At 41.1% G+C, this 7,038-nt stretch overlaps 1 pseudogene; it reads right to left on the bottom strand.

The window, feature by feature from the left end:
- Positions 1 to 939: 939 nt before the first annotated feature.
- LOC103116222 (large ribosomal subunit protein uL23-like) lies at positions 940 to 1,866 on the bottom strand (annotated as a pseudogene).
- Positions 1,867 to 7,038: the final 5,172 nt, after the last annotated feature.

Below are 7,038 nucleotides of genomic sequence, written 5' to 3'. Positions count from 1 at the left end.
AACACTATTCTATTTACATAACCACTTCATTCTATTTACATAACCGCTGTTAACAAGCACCGCCCTCCATCCAGGGCATTGGTGGTTCAGTGGTAGAATTCTTGCCTGCTCCGCCCCCTCTCCTTGTCATACCCTGATTTTCACCAGTCACTTTTCTCTCCACCCTCTCTGCATCGCATCCTGTTCCCACCTTACTGGGCTAGTATATTTATAAGGACAAGATTGTTTGTAGTTTTAGTTTAGCTTAGCTTGGTATAGATTGCGCTGAGTCCTGCATGAATAAAGAGATACTGCGTACAACCCCCCAAAAAAATACATATAGACCTGCTTCACTGCTGGTGAAGTGTCCGCTTCTAAGGGACTGCCCTGCTTCCCAAAGTGGGACTGGGTCAGACCACTCCATAAACTACTACTACTTCTAACCACTATATACCAGAGCTGAAATTAGTTGTGGGACCCTAGCTTGTTTTACTTCTTCTGCTCACAATAGGTCCTATAATTCTTTTTTTCAACATTTTAATTTATTTATTAATGAGAAAGAGAGGAGGAAAGAGAAAGAACCAGATATCTTTCTGGTACATGTGCTGCCAGGGATTGAACTCGGGACCTCATGCTTGAGGGTTTTTAGAAGTAGAATTAGAAACATACCAACACTATCCAACAACGATGACATCAGTAACAACTACAACAATAAAACAAGGGAAACAAAAGGGAATAAATCAATAAATATTAAGAAATTTAAAAAATACTCTGGTGGCAACAGTAACATCCTGAACTTGTTATACTGGTGAATGTAACTTAGTTCACATCGGAGAAGTAGCTGATAACTAGATTTGTTATCTAAAAGCTAGATGAAATTAATAATGAAATATAAATCCATTTTTATATGATGAAATTTATATAAAATAAGATATTTAGAACTATCCAGCTGGATTCAGTTTAGATGATCCACATTTTATCGGCAATATCCAAGACATTATTGTCAGGAGCCAATGGAACATAAGTCTCCTTCTCTCCACCAGGTCTGATCAGGTTGTTGACCTTGGCTACATTGATGTCATAGAGTTTCTTCACAACCCATTTTATCTGGTGTTTATTGGGCCTGATATCCACAAAGAAAACAAGTAACTGTCTTCTTTTTTTTTGTTGTTGTTAGCTGGGACAGAGAGAAATGGAGAGAGGACGGGAAGACAGAGGGGGAGAGAGAGACACCTGTAGACCTGCTTCACCACCTGTGAAGCGACTCCCCTGCAGGTGGGGAGCCGGGGGCTCGAACCTGGATCCTTCTACCTGTCCTTGCACTTAGCGCCATGTGCGCTTACCCGCAACTGTCTTCTATGTTCTTCATGGCTGACTCAGTAGTCAGAGGGTACTTGATGATGGTATAGTAATCCAGCTTGTTTCTCCCATGGGTGCTCTTCTGAAGACTGTCTTTGGAGCTGACAGAAAGTGGGTAGGGTGCAGATTTTGTTTATGTTTTGTTTATGTGACTGTTTTCAGCATAGCATTTCTCTGATAATCAGTGACTTTCATTTTTTTTTTTTTTGTTTTTTTACCAGAGCCCTGCTCAATGCTTATGGTGGTGCAGGGGATTAAACCTTGGACTTCGGAGCCTCAGGCATGAGTCTCTTTGCATAACTATTATGCTAGCTACCCTTCAGCATTTTTTTTTTATTGCCACCAGGGTTGTCTCTGGGGGCTCCGTACTGGCACTATGAATCCATTGCTTTTGGTGGCCATTTTTTCCTTTTTTTTTTTTTCTCCTTCTACTTTATTGGATAGGTCAGAGAGAGAAGAGGAAGATAGGGAGAGACCACTCGTGAAGTGTCCTCTCTGCAGTTGGGGTGGGGGAGGGAGGCTTGAACTCAGGTCCTTGCTCGTATTAGCACATGCTCTTAATCAAGTTCACTACCACCTGGTCCCTTCAGCATTTTTTCGTATGCCTGTTGGCTATCTGAATATCTCCCTTTTAAATTATTTTTTATCATTTTTATTGGGGGGTTAATTGTTTATAGTACAGATGCTGACAAGATACAGTTTCACATCTCCCTGTGATAAGTGTCTGCAATCTCACCCCCAAGTTAGGTTCACCATCATGAACCAAGTGTCTGCAATGCCCCATCTATTTCCCTTTTTCCCCAGGGTCCTTTGCTTTACTGCAATATACTGCACCCATTCCATGTTTCACTTTGTGTGTGTGTATTATGTGTTTTTAATTATCTGTATTTATTTAGTGGCTAGAGACAGAAATTGAGAGGGAAGGGGGAGATAGAAAGAGAGACACCTACAGCACTGCTATACTACTTGCAAAGCTTTCTCCCTGGTAGGGACCAGGGGCTTGAGTCCAGGGTCCTTGCAATTCGTAACATGGGCTCAACCAGGTGCACCACCACCTGGCCCCTCACTTTTGTGTTTTCCCTTTGCTTGTTTCTTGAGTTCCACCTAAAAGTGAGGTCATCCAGTTCTTTTTTGGCTTATCTGACTTAGCACGATGCTTTCAAGTTTTGTTCAAGATAGGTCAAAGGAGATGAGTTCTTTACTGTTAATAGTTGAGTAGTATTTCATTGTATAAATATATTACAACTTTCTTTTTTTTAACATTTTTAATATTTATTTATTTTCCCTTTTGTTGCCCCCCCTTTTTAAAGATTTTATTTATTTATTTATTTATTAATGAGAAAGATAGGAGAAGAGAGAAAGAACCAGATATCACTCTGGCACATGTGCTGCCGGGGATCAAACTCAGGACCTCATGCTTGAGAGTCCAAAACCTTATCACTGTGCCACCTCCCGGACCACTGTTGCCCTTGTTGTTTAACATTGTTGTGGTTATTGATGTTGTTGGATAGGACAGAGAGAAATGGAGAGAGGAGGGGAAGACAGAGGGGGAGAGAAAGACAGACACCTGCAGACCCGCTTCACCGTCGGTGAAGCGACTCCCCTGCAGGTGGGGAGCTGGGGGCTCGAACTGGGATCCTTATGCCGGTCCTTGCACTTTGCGCCATGTGTGCTTAACCTGCTGCGCTACTGCCTGACTCCCATAGTGCAACTTTCATAGCCATTTCCCTGCTCTTGAGCATCTTGACTTGTATCCAAATTTGGGCTATAACAAATTGTGCTGCTTTGAACATAGGTGTACATAGATCTCTTTGGAAAGGTATTCTTTTCTTCTGCTTTTTTTTCCCTTAGGAGAGAAATTGCTGAGCAATTCCATTTCTAGTATTCTGAGAAATCTCCAGATGTTTTTCCAAAGGGCCTGTGCCAATTTGCATTCTCACAGTAGTTAGGTTTCCTTTTCCTTTTTTTTTTTAAACTTACTTGTTATTGGATAGAAACAGAGAGAAATTGAGAGAGATGGGGGAGATAGAGAGAGGGAGAGACACCTGCAGACCTGCTTCACCACCTGTGAAGCGACTCCCCTGCAGGTGGGGAGCCGGGGGCTTGAACCGGGATCCTAGCTGGTCCTTGCACTTTGTGCCATGAGCGCTTAAGCTGCTGCACTACCGCCCAACCCCCGGTGGCACACTTCTTAGCAAAACCTCAAAACCTAGATATAGACCAGGTCCCATAAGATAGGGCATATGTACATGTATCCATAAGTTAGGGGGAAATATATACCTTAAAGCAAAAATGAATAATAATTTGCTGTGAGTCAATAAATGCAGCCTGCAAGTATAAAGACCTAAAAAGACACCATAAAGTACCTAATGGAACAGTTTCTACTTAGACCTAGACACCCTCCTCACCTACTTCATATTACACTTCCCTCAATCACTACAAAGCTAACCTTGTCAGACAAAGGACTATAAATGCTTTGTATTTTAATGCCTTTCAGCCATCAAGTTGCAGAGGCTACCAAGGCACCAGCCTAACTTCCCTGGGCAGACAACCTGACCAATATCATGAAATCCCACCTCCTCAGAGCCCTGCCCCACTACAGAAAGATAGAAACAGTCTGAGGGTATGGTTCAACCTGTCAACACCCAAGTTCAGCAGAGAGGCAATTGCAGAAGCCAGATCTCCCACCTTTTGCACCCTATAAAGATCTTTGGTCCATATTCCCAGAGTGATAAAGAATAGGGAACCTAGGAGCTCAGCGGGTTAAGCACACGTGGTGCCAGGCACAAGGATCCCAGTTGGAGCCCTGGCTCCCCACCTGCAGGGGAGTCCTTCACAGGCAGTGAAGCAGGTCTGCAGGTGTCTGTCTTTCTCTCCCCCTCTCTTTCTTCCCCTCCTCTCTCCATGTCTTTCTGTCCTATTCAACAACAGCGGCAGCAATAACTACAACAGTAAAAGCAACAAGGGCAACAAAAGGGAATAAATAAACATTAAAAAAAAAAAGAATAGGGAACCTTCCAATGGAAGGGGTGGGAAATAGCACTCTGGTGATGGGTTTTGTATCCCTCTTATCCACAATCTTGTCAATCATTATTAAATCACTAATAATAATAAAGAAAATGTGCCATTTGAAATGGAACTAGGTAGTTCCATGTGTTAGGAAAGATCTCACCAGATTAAAAGAGTTGGGTGGTGGACATCTCAGGCTTGGAGTCTGGAGATAATCCGTAGTAAAAAGGCAATAGCAGCATAACATGGTATCGTGACACTGGTTGTGTTGATTTAATTGAGCTCAAATCAACCAAAGCAGATTAACAGGATAAGGGATCACAACGATAGATATCAAGACATTCAAAGTCCCAAAGGTTCCAGTACTAGGAGGAATGTGAATTTAAAAGAGAATGGGAAAGGTTCCTTGTAGTATTAGAAAGAGTTTAAAATGGCAGTAGTTAATTGTGACTATGACCAAGTTAGTTGGGAGCTTGTTTTTCTTTGAAAATCCAATGGTTAGAATTTATAGCAATATACTTGACTTCACCATTCTTTATGCCATCTAAGTATATCTGCTAATAACTTCTTGGACACTGACCAAATTACTCATTTAGGCCTAAGGTAACTTAGGTATTTTAGAAAAAAATTTTTTTAGAACTCCTTAAACAGTGGGCCTAATTTTATTTTATTTATTTTATTTATTTTTTATTACCTTTATTTATTGGCTAGAGACAGTCAGAAATCAAGAGGGAAGGGGGTGATAGAGAGGGAAAAACACAGAGAGATACCTGCAGCCCTGCTTCACCACTCCTGAAGCTTTCCCCCTGCAGGTCGGGACTGGGGGCTCGAACCCGGGTCCTTGTGTATTGTATGTAGTATGTGCGCTCAACCAGGTGCGCCACCACCCAAAGCAAAGGTTGGGCCCATGCAAAGGTGTCAATATCAGGTCATATAATGTTAAAGCTTATCATCAGTTCTGTTTATGGGAAACTACACAGTTAATATTTTGCCCATAGAAATTCCTTCCCTATCAATCTCAATCTCTGTACTGGTTTAGGTATATTTCACCCTTTATTATAATTTTTATTTTCATGAATTATTTTAATTTTCTTTTAAAACATTTTATTTATTATTTATTGGATAGAGACAGAAACTGAGAGTAAAAGACATAGAGAGAGACACTTGTAGCACTGCTTCATCAGATACAAAGCTTTCCTTCTGCAGGTGTGGACCAGGGGCCTAAACTCGGGTCCTTGTGCATTTAACATGTACACTCAAGTAGGTGCACCACCTCCTGCCTCTCCCACCTTTAAAAGTTTCCCATTCTTTCTTTCCTTCTTTCTTTCTTTTGGATAGGGACAGAAGTTGACAGGGGAGAAGGAGATAGGGAGGGAGAGAGTAAGAGAGGGAGACACCTGCAGCACTATTTGATCACTCGTAAAGCTGCCGGGGAGGGTGGAAACTGGAAATTTGAACTCAGAGCATTGTACACTGTAATATATTTATTCAACCAGGTATGGCACTGCTATGCCCATTAATTCCTTTAAAAATATTTTATTTATTTAATAGAGACAGATAATTTGAGAGTGGGAGGGGAAGACAGAGAGGAAGATAGAGAAGCACCTGCAGCACTACTTGACATGCTGTGAAGCTTTTTCCCTGCAGGTGAGGACCAGGGGCTTGAATCTGGGTCCTTGTGTATTGTAATATGTGCGCTCAGCTGAGTGTACCACTATCCAGCTCACATCACCATTTATTTTTTATTGTTATCCTTTATCAGTGATTTAACAGTGTTGTTTTTTTTTTTTTTACAAAATTATAAGCTTTCAGGGGTATAATTTTATACCTACATATGGTATGTGCAAGTCACCATACCTTCCACCAAATTTCTATGCCCCCCATTTTTATTTTCAAAATTTATGTTCTCCCCATCCCAAAACCTATGCTCTGTGTTGAAGAAGTTAGATTCTCTGGAATTGAGGTTTTATTCTTTCTCATGTGATTTGAAATATCAAAATTTATACTTTAAAAGTATTTTATTTCTACGAACAATGGCTGGGAAGATAACTCAGTTGTTACACACCAGACTTTCAGGAGATCCTGGATTCAATCCCTAGCACCACTGTTTATTAGAGCTGGGTGGTGCTTTTGTCTCTTTCTCTCATGAAAATAAATAAATGAATCTTTTAAAAAATGGTTATGGTGTTCCTCCTCATGACCACAGAATGTGAGCTCAGATCTAGAGGGATGCATAGGTAAAAAAAAATTATTTCATTTTAATGAGAGAGAGAGAGATAAGAGCACTGCTCAGCTCTGGTTTATGGTGGTACTGGGGATTGAATCTGAGACCTCAGAGCCTGAGGCATGAGAGTCTTTTGTATAACCGTTATGTTGTCTCCTGTGGCACACCTGGTTAAGCACACACACTACCATGTGCAAGAACCTGGGTTCAAGCCCCTGGTCCCCACCTGCAGAGTGAAAAACTTCCTGAGTGGTGAAGCAGGAATGCAAGTGTCTGTCTGTCTCTCTTCCTCTCTATCTCCCCCTCTCAATTTTTACCTGCCTCTATTCAGTATTCAGTAAAAATAACTAAATATTTTTTTTTAAAAAAGAAGAGATCTGGATGTCCAATAGTACATATGAGAAAGTGCTAAAGTGTTCAGTCATTGATTATCAGAGAACCAATGATGAGATATCACTTTATACTTG

Source organism: Erinaceus europaeus, chromosome X (assembly GCF_950295315.1).
Source record: "Erinaceus europaeus chromosome X, mEriEur2.1, whole genome shotgun sequence".
In the NCBI taxonomy this organism is placed as follows: domain Eukaryota; kingdom Metazoa; phylum Chordata; class Mammalia; order Eulipotyphla; family Erinaceidae; genus Erinaceus; species Erinaceus europaeus.
Note: the sequence above shows the minus strand (reverse complement) of the source record. Positions and strands in the feature narration are given on the sequence as shown.